This window comes from Sinohyriopsis cumingii, chromosome 7, assembly GCF_028554795.1.
Source record: "Sinohyriopsis cumingii isolate HCF-2022 chromosome 7, ASM2855479v2, whole genome shotgun sequence".
Lineage (NCBI taxonomy): Eukaryota > Metazoa > Mollusca > Bivalvia > Unionida > Unionidae > Sinohyriopsis > Sinohyriopsis cumingii.
Window position 1 is genome coordinate 69,714,783 of NC_142967.1, and position 24,662 is coordinate 69,739,444.

Sequence of the window (24,662 nt, forward strand, 5' to 3'; positions counted from 1 at the left end):
CATTTTCTATGTGCCCATGACAAAGGTCTGGTTTGTTTGTTGGTGCTGTAAGACACTACACAGGTCATATGTTTATGTATCTGTGTTCTCAGCATGAGGGTTAGTACTATATCCTTAAATGGCACAGAAAATGATATTTGTGATAAGAAAGACTGATGCACGTGTTAAGTTGGCAGCAGTAGATCTGGCCTGTTACAAAATGTTTCATCTTCGAGAAGGAAAAAGAAACATGTAGTTTTTACACTTAAAAACAACAACAAAAAAAAGAAGAAAATAAATAAACAAAGAAAATATTTCTTAAAACTATATGACCACAGTTGTATCCATGTAAATGAGTCATAGTACGCACCATACTGACATCCATAACATAGTATGCACTATATTGAAATCAATACCACAGTAAGCACCGTATTGAAATCAATACCAAAAGTATGTACTATACAGTCATATATACCAAAGAATGTAGTATACTGACATCCATACTAAAGTATGCACCATATTACCATCCATACCACAATATGCATTATATCGATATCCATATCAAAGTATGCACTATATTAAAACCCATGATATAGTATGCAGCATACTGATACCAAATCCAAAGTTAACACTAAATGGACACCCATGCCACAGTATGTAGTATATTAACATCCGTGTCAAATTATGCACCACACTGACATCCGTACCAAAGTATGCACCACACTGACATCGATACCACAGTATGCTCTATACTAACATAGATACAATAGTATGTACCATGCTCATACCATACCAAAGTGTGCACTATATTAACATCCATGTCACAGTATGCACACACTTAACATCCATACCAAAGTATGTTCTATACTGACATCCAAAACAGGCACTACATTGGCATCCATGTAACAGTATAAACCACACTTACATCCATATCAAAGTAGGCACTATATTGACATCAATTTCACTGTATGCACCAAATAACATCTATATCACAGTGTGTTCTATACTGACATACATACCATGGTATGTACCATACTGGCATCCATACAATAGTATACACTATATTGACATCCATACAAAATTATGCATCATATTGGCAAACGTGACACAGTAGCACCACACTGACATCCATACCAAAGTATGCACTTACTGACATCCATACTGAAGTATCAACGATCTTGACATCCATGTCACAGTATGCACCACACTGACATCCATACCAGAGTATCTTCTATACTGTCAGGCATACCATAGCATGTACCATATTAACACCCATACCAACGTATGCACTATATTGACACACATACCAAAATATGCACATATTGACAGTCATACCAAAGTCTGCACTATATTAGCATCCATACCAAAGTCTGCACTATATTGACATCCATATCAGTTATGCAATATATTAACATCCATATAAAATATGCACTATAATGACATGAATATAAAGTATGCACTATATAAATATCCATATAAAGTACGTACTATATTGACATCCATATAAAGTATGCACTATATTGACATTCAATACCAAAGTATGCACTATACTGGCATCCAATACCAAAGTATGCATTACATTAACAGCCATACCAAAGTATGCACTATATTAACATCCATATAAAGTATGCACTATATTGACATCCAATACCAAATTATGCACTATACTGACATCCAATACCAAAGTATACACTATACTGACATCCAATACCAAAGTATGCACTATACTGACATCCAATACCAAAGTATGCATTACATTAACAGCCATACCAAAGTATGCACTATATTGACATCCATATAAAGTACGCACTATACTGACATCCAATACCAAAGTATACATTATACTGACATCCAATACCAAAGTATGCACTATACTGATATCAATGTATCTTAAATACACATATAAAATTTAATGATTTTTAGCTAATTTATTAGCAAGGCAACAGCGACATTAATATAAATAATATCAATAATAATAATAATAATAATAATAATACAGATGGATATAAAAGTCATTCATTTTCACTGGTGACGACGATGGTACCAGAATAGCCCTTGTATATAATACAGCCTCAAGTGAAGGTTTATCTTATGTGCAAGGCAGCGTGTAATTTCGAATGGTTTACGTCACAACTCAGATGTTGTTTAAGTTGTATCAGATGTAAAAAGAATGAGTGAACCTCGAGCAAAAACCAATCATAGATCCATTACTGTCAGAAAATGTAATTTTACAACTTCTTTACGTCTAAATTCGTTCACAAACTAAACATTTTAGTACATGAAGTTTAATATATATATATATATATATATATATATATATATATATATATATATATATATATATATATATATATATATATATATATATATATATATATATATATATATATATATATATAATTGGAATCGTGTCTTGTCCAACAGTCCAATCAAATCAGGCGCACGTACCAATGACAAGTAAGTTGCAATTCATATAGAAGGTCGATATTATATAAATTGCACATTGGAAACAAAATGTATTCATTATAAAATGAAAGCAGTTTCTTTTCCTATTGTATAAACTTCATGTTTCTTTAATTTACAGCAATTAATCCTAAATGACTTCATATACGTGCTTTATCACACTTCGAGGAAATTAGCATTTCAGATTCAAGCGATAAAGTTATTATTCTCGTTTACATGGTCCAAAAATAACACACAATTACCATCAATCTTGTAAACTTCTAGTTCTAACACTGTTCCATTTCATTTGTGTCAAATGAAAAGGAAAACATATGCTTATTTTAGCCTATTTTAACCTTGACCACAAGTAATTTGTATACCAAAATACTCACCATTCTTCTAAATGCATGTAATCAAGATTGAAATCGATGTTTATTTTTGTTGTCAACTTTCTCTAATAATAAATGTACATGTCTTAACCTAACGCTGATTAAATTTGTTGTTTTTGTTTAATTAAGGTTCAATGTTTGTAAGGTTTAACGCCATTTTTCTGCACAATATTGGCTCGTTGGTCGAGCCGAGATTCGAAAACACACGGAGAGATGAGTTATGCGTGATCTGTAAAGGTCAGCCCATCAGACCACTCGGCCACCCAGGGCCATCAGTCCACTCGGCCAAACTAGGCCATCAGAGCACTCGGCCACCCAGGGTCCCTTTTTTATGTGCTCTCTCTCTCTCTCTCTCTCTCTCTCATACACAAATACTGTATTTGCTTTTAATAGGCATGTAAAACTTAAAATAAATTAACCTCACCGTGTAAGAGCCGTGTTCCGACTTAAAACATATATTACATAACAGAAGTTACAAGGTGGAAATATAAAAAAATAACAATAATATTACCAAAATTAAAACATTCTAAAATGAAGACCAAACATTGATGACAATTTTTTTATTGGTTATTATCTCCTTTATGATGATACATATCTGACCCCTGGCAGTTCTTACTTGTAGGAAACAACATATTTACAGTAAAAACAAAACCGATAAATACTGTATCTTAAGTAAATCTAATAAAGGGTCATAAAATAAACAAACTTCATACAATGGTACACACATATGCATCACAAACGCGCTCACGCAGAAAAATGTTAGTACATTAGGCGACATTTCTCTGACTTCCTTGCGTGCTATGCAGTTTAATAGCAATATTTAATTTAAAATTTAAAAAAAGGATTTATTTTGGGTGTGTTTGTTTCAAAATTGTGAAGTATAGACATATTTCCATATATAACACTATCAGATGTCTACTGAATGGCGGAAAACATAGCGATGGGTGTAGTATGAAGGAATGGAGAAAAACAGTGTGTGTGTGTGTGTGTGTGTGTGTGTGTGTGTGATTTGGATTTTTAACGTAGCTTTAACAATTGTTCAGTCATATCGCTACGATGTCTGCAGTGTCTCAGTTTATAGTGATGTGTAACACTGGGCAGTACTAACTCTAACCTCATAATGCTGTGCGCCTAGAGAAGCAGCTGTTAGTACCATTTTTATAAGTATTTGGTATGACACGGTCCGGGTTCGAACCCGCGACCTCTCGCATCCGAGGCGGACGCTCTAACCACTAGGCCACCGGAGTGGACTGGAGAAGAACAGATAGTGATGGGTGTAGTGTGAGGGACTGAAGAAGAACAGATAGTGGTGGGTGAGTCTGAGGAAATGGAAAAGAACAGATATCGAACGGTGTAGTCTGGATATGGTCAGACCAGCATGATATATTGTTATGTATATTTTATTTAATTATATATGATTTATTATATATTTGTTTCAATTTAATTGTTTGTCAGTTTTAAGTTTTAGATTATTTTTTTTATTATTATATGCCAATGTAATGTAAATTTATTCACTAGAGATGATACTTTTTTCAGAAAATAATTTGACCTTGGCTGTTAGTTTATAAACACCAGATGTTGATCTAAATCCTGACCTTGATTCAAAATTTTTAGCAACCATGTAAACAAGTTATATTTTTATTTTAAAATGATTGGTTGTTGTCGAGGTCATGATGGGACTATGTGTTTAAGATGTAAACAATTTCTGAATATTTCTTAGAGTAAAATAATGGGTTTTCGTCAAGGCCACACTGGGTGGACGTGATCTTTAACAAGCGCCTAATTTCTACGAGCTTCCAGAACATTATCACGTGACCCCCTGTTTACGTTTTAGAAGACGATATAACCTTTGTTTTGGAGAATTATTATCAGCAGAAGTTGGGTTGTTACACTGGAAGCTGAATGTTGTGCTGTTTGAAGTTATTTCAAATTACTTGGAAAGGGAGTTATTTCAAATAATTTGGATTCAAAAGGATTAATTCTTTTTTCCTGGAAAAGACATGTGCTCATGTGAGATTCTTAATCAATGACAGTTCTTATAAGACATTTTTTTAGATTTCCAACACTGGAGTGATAATTCTTGTTTTTACAAGGACCTATAAATTTCTAAACTACAGATTACAGCATATGTCATCGTCTTCCATCTTGGATTCTTCGTCGGGATTCGAACTTGAAATCTGTAGAACATTTTGTTATTAGGACTACTCAAATTTTATTCTTGGATTATTTTGGATTTGATTCTATAAAACAATAAATTCATTTTTTTCTTTCTTCATTTTTACATAATTTTTCCAGGAAAATAAATTATTGTATTTTTTCAAGCTTGCTTTCACTCTTGAGTTACTGTTTATTCGAGCCTAAACACGTGACATAAGAATATAATCCACTCATCTAAAACTTGTCAGAGAAAAAATCTACCTATTTGTAAAATGATATCATTGAAGATCTGCTAGCTGATACACCCACAATTATAAATTAACAAAGGTATAATAAATTATTAATGACGGTTTCTCGACCACCCCGCATACATCGTAACAATGGCACGTAAAACTTCCAAGAGTATCCGATAAATCTTTCTGACATGATGTATATAGTAGAGTTTCCGCAGCTATATATATATCTCTGTCTCTTTCTCTCAGTCTCTGTCTGTCTGTCTGTCTCTCTCTCTCTCTCTCTCCATATAAATGTTTTTGTTAAATAAATCAATGATTGGTATAAATGGGCCCGCAGTAAAATACTATTTACCAAGACATACTTCGCAATAAAAACAAAGTAAAATGTTTTGTCTCAAATCCGATTAGAAATTACTATGATAACGCGATATTTACTCAGGCTGGGCGGCGTATATACGTTTGGCAGTATGAACTCGCTTTAAATAAGTCAAGTTTTCTAACAGTAAACCACATTTGTAAACAGCAGAGAGAATCATTCTTCCCTCACTCTGTAATAATAAAAATTGGCAAGTGATTTGAGAGTGTGACCTTCACCGTCTGGAGTGTTGATCTATTACAGGCTGGCATTCATACAGTTCTTTTCTGCAAATTACACTGCCCTACTTTATAAATTCAAATAATATATTTTCGTTCACTTTTTTAACCAACAAATTTGCTTTCTGGCATGAAAAGAAATTAATAATATATGTAATAGTGTAGTGTTTGCACACCACCTATTAATTATGCCAAGATCTGCACACCCCCCAAAAAAATGCTCCCCCTGACTTTGTTCCTCATTATTCTCAGATAAATTCCACCTATCTTGCTTTTCGAGTACTACTAATTGAATTAAAGTCTTGGCACGTCATACGATAGTAAACTCCTAATTTCTGGCAAGTATAGACAATACACTTAGTAGTAGCAGCAGCAGTAGTAGTAGTGATAGTAGTATAGTAGTGAAATTAGTAATAACAGCAGCAGTAGTAGTAATCGTGGTAAGGCTAGTGGTGATAATGATGGTATTAGTAGCAGTAGCTGTAATGGTAGAAGCAACTGTGGTGCGGTGTTGGCTTTGGTGCTAGTAGTAGAAGTAGTAGCAACAGTAGTAGTAATAGTGGTTGTAGTTGTTGAAGCTGATGTTGTTGAAGCAGCTATCAGCTGCAGCAGTAGTAATAAAAACGGTGGTGGTGGTAGTGATGACTTGTGTTTGGTAGCGGAAGTAGGAGGATAAACTGTAGTGTTACTGGTGGTTTGCTGCTGGTAATTAATAATCGCAGTAGTTGTATCAGTAGTAGCAATGGTGATGGTCTTGCTGTTATTGACTTCTATCAAGACAACGAAGAATAAACAAGAATAAACGTGTTGCAAAATTGCTGAGAGAAATATAATGCTGACCAACTATTTTTGATTCTGATAAAAACCATAGGGTGCCCTTGCACAGATGATACAATTTGTCATTCACAGTATGCTAATAGGGGCAGACAGTGTATATGTAAACTTATAGATGAGAAATATCAATGAAATCTATGAATTAGATATGATCCACTCGTAAATGGATTACAGGCAACAGACTGCACCCACCGAGCGCAACGAATTCAAAGGGAAAGCTCAGGGCGAGAAGATAAAAGTGATCTTGTTTTTAAATTGTGTCTTTGTATGCGTGCTACCTGTTCGGGATTTTAACTATAAAACACCTGTAGCTTGATCTAATCGGGCGATTGAGAGCTACCATATACATCATGTTATTGCCACCATGCCATCCACGAATCCACTTAATCGAAACATCGTGGTACTTATGTTAGGTCGATAATCGGGTAGTACGATAATCTGCAGCTTCATGCATTCAGCCTGTTTCAACTTTCTTCGCTGTGCTAGAGAATTTGCATTGGACAGACGTATAAAATGCAGGGTATCCGAATCAAACAGAATGCGTTTGACTGAATCCAAACTAGAGCCTAGTTCGGTGTTACTTGTGCATATTGTACAATAAAACTGATTTTAAAAAATGGTCATCATTGCTCCCATCCGACAACCACTGACGCAATAACAATCTGAAAAATATTATGCAAGTTATTTCAATCACTGATTGTAAGCACGCTTTATATTATCGTTGAATCAGATAGTTGGCTCACGATAGCGACAGAATATGAGAGTTTATGTTGCACGGCGGAGATCGCCGCATTTCCCACAAAGATATTCTCTTAATTTCCCTGAAAAAAGAAGAAACTTACCTGAAATGACTTTTCGAGTTCAGTCCTTCAAGACTGTCAACTGCCGAAGTGCAGCTTAATACAGATATATGTATATACCTCTGGTCTAGCCCATTGTATGACTCATATACCACAATCTATACATTTTACGTGTGCCGAGTTGTTGAAGACTTACAAGTATCCTCGATACTTCATGATTCACTCTTCTTTTATTATTTCCTTCTGCAATTTATATGTGAGTTTTAAATTAATCTTGTCCGTGTTTCAATAAAATAAAGTAAAGATGCCGATGCTTCATGCAAATTAAAATTTGTTGCGAGTCCCGATGAATATGGATGGCCTATATTACTTCACTTCTTTTTGTGAAAGATCAAAGGAACTGTTTGACAACGTTATTCTTGATGAATCCTTTTGTACCGACTTATTTGAAGAAAGGCTAATTGTGTCGTTGCTTATTGTAATTCAGCTCGTGTTTCAAGTCTGAGCTGAAAACCAGAATGCAACAGTAGAATATATTGTTAAATGTGAACAAGGATACGATATGCAGCGAGACTTACGTCTTGTATTAATCGTAAATAAGTTTATTTATTTTTTTGTATAAAGTTCTTTGTGCGTCTGGTAACACACCACCTTTATCATCCAGTCGCATACTATCTAGATTTTTAACGCATGCGCATCGAGTCTAGTCCAAGTCAGCATCGTTATGCTTGTTATTGTATTTTATTTTTTTCTTGTCAACGATGGTCATGCTACAACTGCTGTTGTCACGGTTGCTATTGTTACTTCTTCTGTTGCTGTTTATGCTTTATCTTTAAAAAAAAGTTCTAATTCTTGCTGCTATTTTACATTTTCATCTGAATGGATGCTTGCTCTCCCGGCCATATTTTTGCTGTATTATCAGTTTGATTGATCGAAATTCGACTGTGGATTCTAGTCAGAAAAAGATTTCTGGTCCAAAAATAAAAAGAAGGTAAACCAAAGAATCATACAGTCAGATGTCTACAAATCTATTGTTATTAATGTTCATTTTAAATATGAATTTAGTAAACAGTTGATTTGTTTTGGTGTTTAGGGCATAGCAACATTGATTCATTGATTGATTGTGGATTTTACGGCGCATCAGTATGTAAGGCTATATATAGCCACAAAAAAAGGTTATTAGGATAAAAAGGTATTATCATAAAGGTTCGTTACCAAAAGCGATACAAGTACGAAAGAGCAAGGATGATACAGTTAAAATATACGACGGTTCCCGATCAATAGGGGATGTAAATGGCGTATTTAAAGGGTAATTACAGAAAAAAGATAAAACTTAGGGTGATTAACAGAACAAATGCTGATTCAAAATACTAAAAGGAAATGAGATTGTACACAAGCACAAAACAATGAAAAGTTGTATAGTGCAGAGGAAGTTGGAATAAATTGCCTGCCCAGAACACAGTATTCGAATTCGCACCCTTTTGGTCGCCAGAAAGGCAAGCTAAAGAACGAACCAACACAGTTCTCCGTCAAGTAAGGCGCTGTAGAGAAGGGTCAGTTGAGTCTGTGTTATTCGTGGCTCCTTTAACATCAAAGCGTTGGTACATGTAATACCTGATTAAAGGGAAGGGTGACTTTTTTCAATGGCAACATCGTAGCCAATGAAGTTGGTATACTTGAATGGCAAGTAGTGACAACTTTAATACGTGTGATACAACATACCGCGGGTTGTTGACTCAAACATCAAATTAACAGCTTCCTTAATCGGTAACTGTATTCGACTTTGATTTGTTTCATTCACGTGACGATCATCAAGATACATATATAAATCAGGCCCGAATTACTGAGAGAGAGAGAGAGAGAGAGAGAGAGTTTTCATTCGGAAAGTAACAATTGTCTTGACTTAGTTCCTAAGATAAATAGTTAATCCATTCAGTAATAAGGCGTATCAATTCTCACAGAGACACTGTAATTGTGTTGTTAGACATGTGTACATATTCCGAAGTGCCATAAAACCCGTACTTATCATTAGTGGGATCAGAAAAGTCTCTTCTGAAGGAAATCCGTACAAATGCGCATGCCCTGTCCAGAACCCGAAGGTATGTTTACCGTATCATTTGTACTCAGGGGAGGTGTACGTGTTCGTAAGCTCATAGCTGAGGGGTCCATAATGATTGTGGTTTGAAACATGCTCTCCTGGGGCGAATCTACACGATGGCAATGTCGTTTGATTGCCTTTTTTTCAACTTTTTTATTCTTCAAAATCTCGTTTCAATGTGAATTAAAGATGGAGGCCATCAGAAGTATCTACACTTTTTGTTATTAATGCACCACTGCTGTAGCTCCAACACCGTAGTTGCATCCAGGATTCAAAAACTACTTTGTCATTTATTCGTTCTCTTCAAATATCATAACATATTTAATTATTATACATAAACTGGTGCAGATGGCGTTTGTGTCACACGAAGTAATTCATATTATCGATGAAAATACGTCCCTTGACCCCACCCCTTTTTCCATCGGATGCATCCAGGAACCGACAAAACCTTTGCTGTCCTTTACTGATTCTCTTCAAACATCATATCAAATATAATCACTCTCACTCCATCGTTGTTGATGGAGTTCTGGTTACAAATATGATGACGTACGCACTGACGTAATTAAGGAATTATGGACTGAAGAACGAACGGATGGACATGGCCGATAGTAATATGCAAGTAAAAATGCGTATACAACAATAACAATACCATCAACAACAATAGTAATCATTGGTTCTCATATTTATATGGCCGCTGGTAAAAATGAATCTCTAGAAAAAGGAGCTTCAACCTCTGTATCGGGTCCCAGTCCCTACCAACCTTACCAAAGATGTGTGTGGTTTTTGTTTTTTGTTTTTTGCTTTAGTTTACTTTAACTTCCTTTGCTTGTTTTGGGATGTTTTAAAATGGGGTGGGTGGTTGGGGGTATGCTGCAAAATATGAATATTTGGCTCAAAGAAGCCCTTTTTTCTCATGAGAAAATCGTTGACTAACTTTTATCTATTGCTCTCTTTTATATGGTACTGACAGTAAATCATGTTCCCGAAGCCACTAAGTATAAAAATAAATTACGGAACATAATGATTGTAATCAAGTGATATTTTCATACAACTTGTAAGAGGCGGTTTATTTGATCTGCACAGGTGATACAGGTAACAAAAACCTTTCGACGGGTTCTAATGTTTAATAAACATATGATTTGCAACGCTTTTGTGAGTCTGGATCCAATTCAGAAGACATGCAGCCTTTAATCACAAACTATATCATTGCCCACTGTGACGGCCTTTTCTCGTTCGATGGAGCTAAATAAAACAGGTTAATCACTAGTCAGCAAACAGATACATAGTATCGTCAAGTGTGTGAAGATTTTGTCAAGCGGTATATGTCAACTCTGTGATGATAATATTCTTTTCTTTTCAGTCCTAGTAAATCCGTCAACAAAGAACCCCTTAGTGGTATAACGAGAAAATGCACCACGTCGTGAGAGTAATTCTGCGTTCTGCAATGCGTATGAAATACAAATAGGTTCAAAGGAAGCATATCACAAAGACTATCTGTTCATGTAGAGATCTGCTATTAAAAGAGTCGGAAATTCTTATTTCTCCTCCTCTTCTACTAGTGTTCATTAATAGCCCTTTTGAAGTAAGAAAAATTATCCCTGTATGGCGGGTGATAACACAATTTGTACAGAGAGAGAAAAATATTTTACAAAATGTCAACGTATCGAATCATTGACAACTTAAAGCACAATTAATGAGTTATGTGAATGGGATCCGGACTAGGACAAAGATCTTCTACTTGACATCCCCCCCCCCAACTAACCGTAGATTTAAAAAAAATAACGTTAAAAATCGGGATCCAGACTCGGACAAAGATCTTCTACTTGACATCCCCCAACTAACCGTAAATTTAAAAAAATAACGTTAAAAATCTCCTAAAGTTTAATACCAGAAATTATAGGTTACTGCATTTGTATGGGAAAATATGAACGAGTTTTTTTGGATGTAAATACTGCACGACCATGGGAGTGCAGTATATCCATCCGACAAAACGAGTTCATATTTTCCCGTAAAAATGCAGTAACCTTTCTATTATATGCTCATTTTCTTATTCTACCAAATGCTTAATTATATTAAGAAAATACACTACATGAAACAAAATAACTGAATGTATGCCGTATTCCAAACTAAATACACAAGGACAGAATCATCATTACACAACAACATTAGTACAGCGCACATAACTCCGCCCAGATAAATTTGAACTTAGTCGCGCGCTAGATAAAACTTTCGAAAGAAAATGGCGTGTCTAGTTAAAATTTAAATTTGGAGTCATATTGTGAATGAATGCGCATTGCTACAACTTTTCCATTTGATCTGGAATGAATAGATTTTGGTATTTTTTTCGATTCTACATAATTTCATGATTATGGACTTGATTTGTGTGACGTGACAATTCCACATGAAATACATCGGATTGAAGAAGCGAGAGAGAAGCGTGTTTACATATGCAAATGTGTTTCTGTTTCATTCACTGAATGTTTGAAATCATAATGTGGGGAAAATGTGAAGTTTTTCAGTTGCAGTTATCAAAAAAGACGCTATGAAATGTAATGCTTATTTCATTTTGAGTGCAGCAAGGAGGATGTAAATTGCATTTATATTCGAAATTGCAGTACAATTTCGAAATGTGTAATCAAGATTGAGAACCTATGACATGACTCATGTAATTCGGATTTGCAGAACTAAGAAAGTACATTTTGAGGAAATTCAGGAGATAAAACTGTAAATATATTGTTTGCCATTCTTATTACCAGCTAAAGAAGACAGTTTATCCCTTGTCACTTGTAAGTTATTTGTAAGGACCCTTTCTGTCGTCAACTGTATAGCTAACCTAAATCCGAAACACTGTATCAAAAGAGTTAACGCGGAATGTGCCAAAGCAGCTGGAATGTGGCAGTATACGAAACATCTGCTTTACTTCATTCAGAAACTAATTTAATCAACCAAAACGTAAAGCGCCTACTACGCGAGTGTACATGATTTGTTTACAAATCAAAAGTGCTGGCGTCTGAGTCTACTGTTTGTTTACAATAGAAAGTAGTTTCTTTATGCACGTGAATGCAATATGAAGGTGTGCAATATCGTAAAATATTAAACGATTCTGACAACGTAAAGTTAAAGGAGAATAAAATTAGCATATAATAACTATACTTACTTGCAAAATTATTGGCGATGGGTGCATCAGAAAAGCACCGCTAACTATAATTCGCTCAAGATGATCTTAAACTGAGGAATCTGAGTCGATTAACAAAGTTAGAAGACGGTGCATTCAGTGGCCATAACTGTTCCGAATGATGATATGGAATGCCTAAAATCTATATTATTCAGTGCCTCGTCAGTATAAAGAAGCAGGCCAAATCTGGCTGGAATTCAACAATCTTTGGTAACGAAATGATGTAGAAACCATGTTAGGAGACGAGGCATTCAGGATCATAATTGTTCTTTAAAAAAATATGGAATCCTGAAAACCAAACTCATTTCAATGTCTCGTGTCAAATTTGGTTGAAATCCAACAATACATTGTAAATGATTTCGAAACCAATGTCAGGAGGACATACAACCGTGGGACCACAACCCCTGTATATGTCGTGGGATGCAAGAAATCAAATTAATTCAAAGCCGTATCAAAATAAAGGTACATGCTGAATTTGTTTTAAAGTTTTACAAAATCCTTGTCAATCTGCTTAAGAAACTAACGTTAGCAAAATGCAGTGCCATATTGCCTCTAAATAATGTTAGGGATGCTGAAAATCAAATGCATTAAAGGTCTCATCAATGAAATGATTGGTTGGTTGGTTTCAACGGTACTTTCAAGACGTAATTCTTTATAACCATGCGCAGGAAATGGGGTCTAAGTGCTTTTCCCACGAACACACCAAGGCAGTCGAACTGAGTTGACCAAAGAGTGTATCCGGCTACCGGCTACCTTTGAATTGCAAGTATCATGCTCAACCAGCTGAGCTAACCTCACCGCAAGCTACATGGTAAAGTTAAGCTGCTGAAAACAAAGTAAGGTTTAAAGGTAATCGGGGGTGGGGGTGGGGTATAATTCCTGTTATTAATGTCGTGGAATGCAGGAAATCGATTTCTTTAAATAAATATTAAAGAAAAGCGGCAAGCCAAGTGGAAATCTAACAATCCTTGGTAAAGTTGTGTAAATGAATGTCACGTGGATGGACAACATGATGTACAGCTCATGAATTTGATATGGTGGAACGCTGAACTGAGGATCATTCATGGTCTCATCCACTAAAGTTGCGTGACATTTATGTTTGCTGTTGTTTTGTGTGTGTGTGTGTGTGTGTGTGTGTGTGTGTGTGTGTTGCATTTTTTTTAAAATCCAATATACATTGGTAACCATATTCTGTGGAAACTAGGTCAGGCGGATGGTCAGTCATGAGTCACAACCCTGCAAATGATGTCGTAGAACGTTATAAGGCAAACTCCTTCAAGTCCTCGTCGCTATCGAAATGCATACGAAATTGTGGCTAAAATTCAACCATTCTTGCGGAAATCGAATGGTAGACGAACGGACAATGTGATTACTATAAAGTTCCGCCGACTTTGCGAAGTGGAACCCTGATAAAGGGTAACACCTATCTGCTACGTTGCTTCTGAAAAAGCCAACAATTATATGAAGGTGTAATTTTGGGTTAGTGTAACCTACAAAATGCATATTAGTGAATGAACTACTGAATTTGTCTTTGGGATAATGAAAATGGTTTGATTCCATAACAGTGCGAATATATTTACATTTCTAAACAATTCCATCTGGTCCCAGAACGGCCCAACCAAATCCAAAAGCATGAAATACCCCTGTTGATGCCTTCAGTTTATAATGAAGCAACAACGTATCTCACTAATAACTATATTTATTTAAATTTATTTAATTTTAATATTTAATAAATATATTTTTAAAATTTTAATTCAAAACACTGGCGCCAAACTGGATGACAGATAAATCTGACTACTGTTACGTTGCAAGTTATGCTCAAACATTTTGTCTTATTCAAAACATAACCAGACATGGTTCACTCAAACATTTTCTGTCATCCAAACATAACCAGAAATGGTTTCAAGATCCCCTTTAGGTATGACCCTGCAGTAATACATGCACGAGAAAAGGACATCAACGCAATAATGAACCCAAGTCATTGAAACATAAAATTAAGGTCTTATTATCCCGCTTTTTATTATATGGTACTCAACAAAATGAATCATCAAAGGTTCTATAATTCTGTGACAATTATTGCCCCAGAAATGACACAACGCAAAACTTTACTAAAGTCACTGAAGCATGAAATTATCTCACTATGACCTGCTTTTGATACAATGGTATTGTAGTCACCAGAACATATCTACATATGCAGAAGCTGCATGTCTCTGGGGCCAACAATGAGAAATTTACACTAAACAGAAGTCACTGAAATATTATTCTTTTGTCACAGTGACCGTCTTTTGGTAAAATCGCATTCTCTCGCCAAGAGACATATATATCATACTCTCGAGCTAGCTGTGTTTTAGTAATTGACCGAAACGTACAACTTAATCAAAGTTTAATTCTCTTCTGGTATGTCTCATAATCTGCTACACAAACTTTAAAATGTTGAAAATACAGCTGCTCGGATCATCCATAGTTAGTCCGATAAATCAACCCCCAAATCTGTGTTCATACTGATAGACGATACGTGGTCTCATATCACCTGTTCATAAAAATGTGTGATTTTGCTGCATACAATTTTTTCCGGAACAAACCTGCGTACACCTTAGACACATACCGGTAATTGTTAACAGTCATATCTAGCGCGAAATTCAAAATGGCCACGTGGCAGATGGTTGTCCTATTCCACGTGGATTTACAAGTCACCAAACAAAGGGCTTGCTCCGGAAATATAAAGCACATGGCCACGAAAAATACCGGTAATTGTATAAAATGTACACTGATGTGTGCAGCCAAAATTGAATGCAGATAATTGCATCTTTTAATGAATATATGATATCAGCCCCCAACCCAAAAATCAATAGCGTCACGGGTGAGGGGCTGATTTATCGGCATAATCCTTAGTGTATCAGAAACTGAGAACTCCTCCCCGGCTCTGTACCCTCCACTGGCTACCGATCCGCACTAGAATCAAACAAAAAATGTGTTCATGTGCTATAATTTGTTGCCTGTCTCCAGACTAAAATACATTTCGGACCTCACCCACGTGTACACTCCTTCAACATACTGTACATATACTTATACGCCTCTTCTGAAACTCGTGCTCACATCCTAACCAAGTCCTACAGACAATTTTTTTTCTTTTGTGTACCAGCTACCTGGAATGAACTGGCTGTTGAACATGGACACAACAACATCTTTTTCGACTGCAAGCACAGACTTGTGACTTAGAAAAGTCTTTTACTTTAATATTTTCAACATATTTTTGTTTGTAAATTCATGTATTTGTTTTTGCAGCCATCTCTTTCTCTCTGTCTCTCTCTCTGGTATTGGGGGCCCCGAGTGGCCGAGTGGTCTAAAGCGCTGTCCGTTACGGATCACTGCCATCTCACCTCTGTCTGCGTGGGTTCGAGTCTCGGATTCAGCCAACGTGGGTATGTGAGAAAGCTTGCCAGTAGCTTCTCGTGGGTCGGTGGTTCTTTCCGGGGTTTTCCTGGGTTCTTCCTCCGCCATTAATACTGGCCGCCATGTATAGCCTATAGTGTGCTGAAAAATGGCGTTAAACACTACAACAACAACAACAACAACTCTCTGGTATTATCATTATTATTATTATTAGTATTAGTATTATTATTATTTGAGAATCTTTGTATGATGTTTCTTGTTAATGTTTGAGTATGAGAGACTGCGTATAGTTTTTAATGTTCTTGTTTGAGTATGAGAGACTGCGATGTTGTTTAATATTCTTGTTCGAGTATGACAGACTCTACATATGATGTTTAATGTTCATTGTTTGAGTCTGAGAGACTCGACATATGATGTTTAATGTTCTTGTTAGAGTCTGAGACACTCGATATATGATGTGTAATGTTCTTGTTTGAGTCTGAGAGACTTAACATATGATGTTTAATGTTCTGTTTGAGTCTGAGAGACTCGACATATGATGTCTAATGTTCTTGTTTGAATATGAGAGACTCGACAGATGATGTTTAATGTTCTTACTTGAGTCTGAGAGACTCTACAAGTGCTGGAGCTTGCACGTCGTGCTATAAAACTGCGAGAAAACAGGACCCGAGCTTCGACCAGTGGAGTTAAAAAAAAAAAAAACAGAGAAAAAAAAGAAAAAGGGGAATAGTAAAGCATGGATGGCACGAATATTGTTCACAATGGCTCACGTTGCAACACCACTGATAAAGAGTCAAAATAGGTATCTGAATGTTATTGTTCCTAACCATTACATAACAGGAGAAATGGAGTAGCACGGGCATCAATCTATAGACCCAAGACACGTTGGCAAATTAGATGAAATCTTCGTCTTTTTCTCAGTCGATGCGATTTCAAGGAGTGTATATTTTCTTTTTAAAAAAAATTATTACCGGAAAGACGTTAAGACAGTATTCTTAGGACTGATCTATGCTGACTAAAATGTAAAAGCCAATGACGTTATTAATCTCGAAAAAGATACCAAGATCACCGACGATATTCCTGCTCATAGATTCGGGTCACGCGGATTCAACAGTGCATGAATCGTAAAAAAGCAAATTATGAACTTAGATTCTGCAAGGATTCTGTGTGATGTGGTGGGTAACGATTCGCTTTGTTCATGGATATACGAAGTGTATAAAGGTTTTTACTACCTACATGTTACTGACCACTATATGGTCTGAATTGTGCTGATTAGTCGTTACATCCTATAGTATATACAAACATACCTGCATAAGAAATCTCGAAATATGAAAAGAAAAGCTAGCTATATCTAAATAAAGTAGTAGACGATACTTCGAACGTTAAAGAAATTAGGCTGGCACTTAAATCATTACAATGGGAAAAATTTGCTGTCACGTTGAAATTGTCGCGTAGCACGTACTCTTGCAGATAACCACTCATTAAATCTATAATAGAACAATATATGAATGCAGAATGATTCAACAGCAATAATACTATTTGATGAAAAGAAGAGTACATTATATACGAAACAACTATCGAGATATTTCAATCGTTCGCAGCTTTCAAATGATGATAAAAAAAAAGTTATCTACAACAGATCACGCAAATTTATCGACATAATTCTTTTCCTCATTCCTTGCAGAAAGGTTTCGGATGTAACTGTAGCAGCTTGTTATATAAAAGAAGAAATGAGTCAGTTCGTGGAAACAACTGACCTGTATATCTTAGCTTTCTAAACAATGCTTGTCACGATGCTATTTTACAAAGTGTATAATTCTGGAATAAATGGTAGGAATTGGCATATGATCAAAGACTCGTTTCAGAATGCGTACTGCTTTACCTTGCATTGTTGGACAGTACTCGAAGTCTTTCTGACGACATGATAACTAAATTAAGCCAAACCCTCTATGGTCTAAGGGTCGCAGATATTCATTTTCCATATGTCTTATGGATGGTGATACTACTTCAATGACCATTTCACATAAATCTATGCAAAAGTTGTTTGATAAAGTTTCTAAATTTGCAAAACTGTATATACTGTTATGCAATGTAGACAAAAACTGCACTGTATCAGTTACAAACAAACTAACGAACTCCGTGCAGCTAAAAAAAAAGAAGTACGCTGGTGTTATCCTAGCAAAAAAATTTAAAGACAGCCCAGGAGCCTGCAAAAAAGGCAAACATTTACCCAGTTAATTTTTATATTTTATAGGCATCAAGGATGGCGGTAAAAATCCAGTAGCAAGTCTGAAGATTTGTCGGAGAATTCAATTTCCCTCAACCCGATATGGATACGAATCGTGGACTAACATCTCAAATGAATTCTCATACAGACAAACTTTAGATGTGCAAAAGATACGTGGTGTGACCTACTCAACAAAGAGGTAGCTGGCAGTAAATTAGTTTTTGTTGTTGTTGTGTTAACTGCCATATTTTGCAGCGTATCTATACATGGCGGCCAGAAGACGTGGCGGAAGAAGAGCCTCGGAAAACCGCTGTAAGAACCACCGACCCACGGGAAACTACAGGCATGCCCACACTGGCTGAGCCCGAGACTCGAATACACGCGGACAGAGGTGAGATGGCAGTGATTGGTAGCGCTGCAGACCACTCAACCACCTACCCTCGGCCACCCACCTCGTACATTAGTGTTATGGTCGTTGAAAGAATGCAAAGTGAAGTTTAAAAAATCGTAGTGTTAAAATAGGCTTTGTGACGGACATTGGTCATACGCATGTGAAAAACAATGTGATACATTTATGCCAGTATACAACAAATCCTTCAAATCATATGGGATTTGTGCCAGATATAAGCATACAGGTAAAATTGCAAAGAGCCAATGGATTTTACATAGGACTTGTGTGAAACGAAATTTATGAAACTACTCGAATAATTTATATCTTTACGATCGATGGCCAGAAGATTGAAATTATTTCACGAGTTTCGGAATATTATCGATATTATTTGACCAAACCGCAGAATAGTGTAGTGCAATTACATTTAAACACATTGGGATGCCCCGGTCGTTATGCCTTTCCTGTGACCGATGTCTTTATGTCATTTGCAACGTCATGCTGTGTTAATATACGTGTTACATACATGCAAACTATGATATGGATTATTTAAGATAAGTAACACAATAAATAACGCTGTAGTCATGTGATTAAAAAAAGTATGAAATCCTGTACGGGTTCGTTTTAACAATCAAGTACAAAATTGAAAGAATATGGAATTGAGCTACTAGCTTACAAATTCATGCTCGTGAAGAGACTACACTGATAATAAATATGGGATTTAATAGTGTTACGATCATTAGGGGCTCTGAGTACGTAACAAGAAGAAGCGATAACCAACAAGTTTTTATAATTTTAAATATTAATTTATTTTCCTAAATTACAATGTGAAGGATTTAAAGATAACTTAAAGTTGTTAATCAATTCCTACAAATCCCAAGAGTCCTATCAGTCTAATAGTTCCAAGTAATCCGAATACGTTCCAAAAAGTATTCAGAACGATAACTGCAAAGTCCTTGTGCACCAACACTGCACAAGAATCATTATGTTTTAAATCAAATGCCCTTTAAATGAATTAACGGTAAATCAAATAGCTATTCATCCAAATATCTTTAAAATAAATGTTATAGCACTGCAGTTAAAAAGAACGATTGCATTAAATACATGAATCAGTGCCCTCACTATATCTTCCAAGATCGATAGTAATATCAAGAATAGCTGATTCCGCACAATATTTAACATACATAGTAAACAAACACGCAAGAGCTAGAATGAAATAAAAAGCTTTTGAATGAATCATATGGTATTTCGAAATGCAGCCAACAAAGGTCACGTGGTTTACTCTAGCCAATTAAAAACTCGGTCAGCTTTGCCTTTACAGTTCTTATCTGCAATGTTTCAGAATTTGCGAGCTGAATTTACCAAAGTGAAAATTGACGGCAATAAGAGAGTTAGATATGTGAGAATCACGATTTGTGTACCATTAAAAGTGGAATGCAAGTACTTTTTCCTATTTACTGATAAAATTCTCGTTCAAATGTGTATTTGTATTAAAAAGAAGTTAAACATAATCAATTCATCAGATTATTTAAATCAACCTGAAACAGAATTTTTAGGATAGGCACATGCTATTTTTTCTAAATCAGGTATAAGGATTATTTTTCATTTATACGTCAGAATATTACATTCTTAGAGTTACTAGTTTCAAAAGGTATGTTCCAGTGTACGTCTGTATGTCGAAATAGTTCATGATTATGTTTATTTCTGTTCTGTATATACAGTGTATTGGCTAATGCAAGTATGTGTCACGTTACGATTCTAAAAAAAGAACTTACGGTATTGTGAATTAAATCTCAAATAGTCCTAAAAGTTCTATCACAAGTCCAAATAAATGAAGTTCCAGCTGAATTCCAGTGGTATTCCATATAAATTTCAATATTGAATGTGTAGATGTGCCTGTAGTTTCGAATATTTTAATGTGCCAGTGGCATGGAGTGTGACGATGTGCTAATAGTCTTTTGAGTTATCACAATAATATAATCGAAATCACTATAATTCATCATTAATGTTTTAGGCAAAGAATATTATTGAGTACTTTATAATTCCAGTGAATAATAATTTTAATAAATTAATCCAGGCAAGTAAAAAAATAAACACAAAAATAAGAATGATTTCGCTTCTGATGTTAAGGTAAGAATTAGTAATTTTTTTCAAGTAAACAACATTTTATAAAAAGTTAAAACATAATAAGAGGACCAGCATATAGGTCAGTTTCTTTTATAAAACATTGAAATCTGTCAAAAAGTTTAGAAATTTCCATGCGGAAATCTGATGCCTTAGACTCAGATTCAAATTAACATGTTTCTCTCCATCGATAATGGTCTGGATATTTAATCCACAATGATAGAATAATTTTAGCTATGCATTATGTTGGTTACAAAATAAATGTCACTGGTCAGGTACCTTATTGACTTGATTTTGGACAAGGTCAAGTACAAAATACAGATGTACATAACATATAAACGTTAAGAAAAGCCAACAAACAATACAAATTAAATATACATTACAGTCATTTTACACTCAGTGTCTCTCTCTTGTTTAGTTTTACTATGAGTTTCCGTTCGAAATCTTCACATTATATTCAAATATAGGACAAGTGAAAATGTGAATAAATAGGAATTTAATAATCTAATCATTCCTGTTTTATATCAGTCTGTGTAAATCCATGATATTAGTATGCAGTGTTGTTCATATTTAATTCGAGAGGAATTATTTAAATTATTCGTTGGAATTACTAAGTGCTCACAGATTTTGGATTACCATATTTGTTTGGAATTATTGAGAAATTAGTCAAGGGCTATCTGGGTTGAATCACTGTTGTACACCCTACCATTCCAGAGAAAGAATTAATTCGAAACATTCTATACTTATGGAATTGTGATAGGACATTTAGAGAAATAAATAACTTGTTAATATTACTTACATTGTTGATTTCACCTTCTTTCTGTTACTTAATTTTTAAGATCTAGAGCAGATGTGTTTCATGATTTGATTCTGATGGAGAGCACAACATATATTATGAGAGCAACGGCCGAAATTGTTCCGATTGTGAATGTCTCCTTCCGCCGCCACATTGTTCCATGTGAACAAAAGTAGTTCATAATATATTTCTCAAAGGCAACCAATTACATCTCAGGATTCTTTCTCGACTTGGTGGAAAAAGTCGATGATGTCCCTATTGCTTGAATGAATGCCGACAACTACTATGCTAGCCACCTCGGTTGTTTACGAAACAAAGATTTACAGAAGTTACACTAATGCATCGAACTATTCGTAACATTTCGTTCAATCTTATTCCAATCTCAGAAATAGAGGAAGTAATCTGACTAGGCTGGTATGTTCTTTCCATGGAAAATTTTATTCCGAACGAAATGTATAATGTTTTAGTAAACTTCGCTGACATACCTCTCAGGGATAATTTATTCTTGCAGAAATGGCTAAGGTCGTTATGAATACGGAAACTGGCATCAGTGTACAAGGGAAAGCATTCTTACCTTTGTTGTTTTCCGTGAATCAAAATGTGGACTAATATGTTGAACACAAAAATAAGTTTTCTTCTTTCTGATCTTTTGTAGCACTCATAGAAGTCTCAAATTAAAACTGAATTTATAATAAACATTCTAAGTATTATTATATTTTTTTTTTATAACAGATGTTTGCTTCTTTAAGTTAACGTGGATGTTTATTTATAGTATATTCCCCTAATACAAGCCACCCTTTCACGAAAGAATACTATCAAAAGTCATAAATCTTTCACAGTGTACAAAACTGGGACAGCCATAAAAAGTATATCTCGCAACAGTCTAGTAACACTACCCCCGTACTCATCGGAGCAAGGAACCCTTATAATGAAAACAGTTATAACTTTACGATTATAACATGAAAGTTCATGTAAAAACCGTTGTTGTTCGATAAAACAGATAAAAATTAAAGCACAACGTCAGAGGAGATTATGCAAGGCTTACATGTATCCCGTGTACCCGCGGTGATAAAAATGGTCAGCTTGTAATAGCGTATTTACAGACGGTTAGCCTTATTGCATAGTTTTATAATCGTATTAAATGATCTACCTGCGGAAATGATAAGGCAGTCCATATATTAAAACATAATAATGTGGGTCAATACGCTAGGCTGAATAGGAACCAATTTTGCAGGTAACAGTCATATTCTGTGCCCTGCGGATTTTGCACAACAGTTAATTACTCAATTATAGTCGTAATAACAATGTTAATAAGTATGATTTACTTCAAACCGGAAAGATCAAAGAATCATAATAAGTGCTTTAATATCAAGCATTGTTATTCGGGGCAAGCAAACTACGCCACAGTAGGGATAGTAATACATGTAAATGTCTACATTCTTCAACGGAAGCTGTTTTTCTTTATTGTCGGTGGACCGCTCCGGTGGCCTAGTGGTTAGAGCATCCGCCTTGGGTGCGGTAGGTCACGGGTTCGAACCCCGGCCAAGTCATACCAAAGACTTATAAAAATTATACTAACAGCTGCCTCGCTATGCGCTCAGCATTAAGAGGTTAAAGTTAGAACTGATCGTCCCGGTGTCAGGATAATGTGACTGGGTGGGACACCATGCCACGTGTCTGCGACATGATGCCCCAGTGCTAGAAATCACTATAAACTGGCAGACATCGTTGCAATATAACTGAAAAATTGTTAAAGCGACATTAAACACGCACACACACACTTCATTTGTTGGTAACGCTTGCATAAGATTCAACTCAAAGTACCCTGTGGCGTGTCGGATTTTGTTATGCCGTCACCGTGGTAGGTGTGGAGTGGGGTGCTTCCAATATTTTATTTAAATTATTATAGAAGTCCCACCCAGGCTCGATTTTGGTTGGAAGTTAAATTAGTGAAAAATATATGTAAAGCTCCGAGCCCCAGTCAGCAATGCCGACGGTTAAATGATTGAATATACAAAAGGTTAAATTCAACTAATAACAATTTAATGACAATTCAATAATCAAATGATTAACATTTCCCAAGTTCTCTCCTTCCGCTCGATCCTATGATAGCCTATTGTATCATTTGATTTGTAGCGTGAGATAGCTTTCCACCTGTCCTTGTATTCTACTCATCTGTGTATTCTTCTCTCATATTCCTCCAATTCCTTCTCCTCTTCCTCCCGACTTTCTCCAAATTCCTACTCCTCCTCGACTTCTCCATACTTATCCTCCCTTTCCACTTTCTCCTCCTCGACTCCTTTTCCTCCTCCTCCTCCTCCTCGACTCTATACCGACTAGACTTGTCGACCCCGACTGGTACTTTCCGGGTAGTTTGGACATGGTCTCATTGAAACAAGGCCAGCAATGAAGAAAAATAAAAAATTGCAAAACTTGCGTCGAAGGGGTAAACACTAGGTGTGCTATCCACGCTGGACGAAGGTTCCAGGCCTTGTTATTATCTTGTTACACAAGGCCTTAGAAGACAATCGGATCCATCATTTTTGATCGGGAATGAATGGAAGGAACATACATCCCAACACCATTTCACTACGTTGCGGGGACACTGGGGCAGTTCTTCAGTTGCTCAGCCTTAACTCCGGCATTGCCGTTGTGAACAGTTAAGCCGATGAGGGTTGATCCGATGGTGGGATACAAATCCGTACCTTTCTGGACACGAGTCCAACGATAGTAAGTGACTCTCAATAATCTGGGTGGTGGAAAAAGGTCGACGTTCGTATAGAAATAAATATGTCAACTAATCCTTCAACTTAAACACGGGAATCGAAGGTACATGTGAGGTGCAAAATGAGAAAATGGTCATTACCATGCCCAGCTTCAACTAAAGGGCATCGTCCATTAGTAGTGAAACATTCATTTATTTCTTTTAAATCTTTCGAAAAGGAAGTGTATAAAAATGAGTGTTTTCCTGAAAGTTTATTGTCCTTGCACTTTGATACGGTTATAACTTCAACATGATTTCCTCTAATC

At 35.8% G+C, this 24,662-nt stretch overlaps 1 protein-coding gene across 2 annotated transcripts in view; it reads right to left on the reverse strand.

Annotated features, from left to right (window-relative positions):
• The window catches only part of LOC149795471 (matrix metalloproteinase-21-like), a 168,455-nt gene that overhangs the window by 120,677 nt on the left and 23,116 nt on the right, over positions 1-24,662 (reverse strand). Inside the window, exon 1 of one of the 2 annotated variants that reach the window (XM_089965263.1) lies at positions 7,474-7,662. The exons of the other annotated variant lie outside the window; for it this stretch is intronic. The gene's annotated coding sequence lies outside the window, so the exon portion shown is untranslated. Of the gene's footprint in view, positions 1-7,473; positions 7,663-24,662 lie in introns of those variants that run through there. 2 annotated transcript variants of the gene reach the window in all.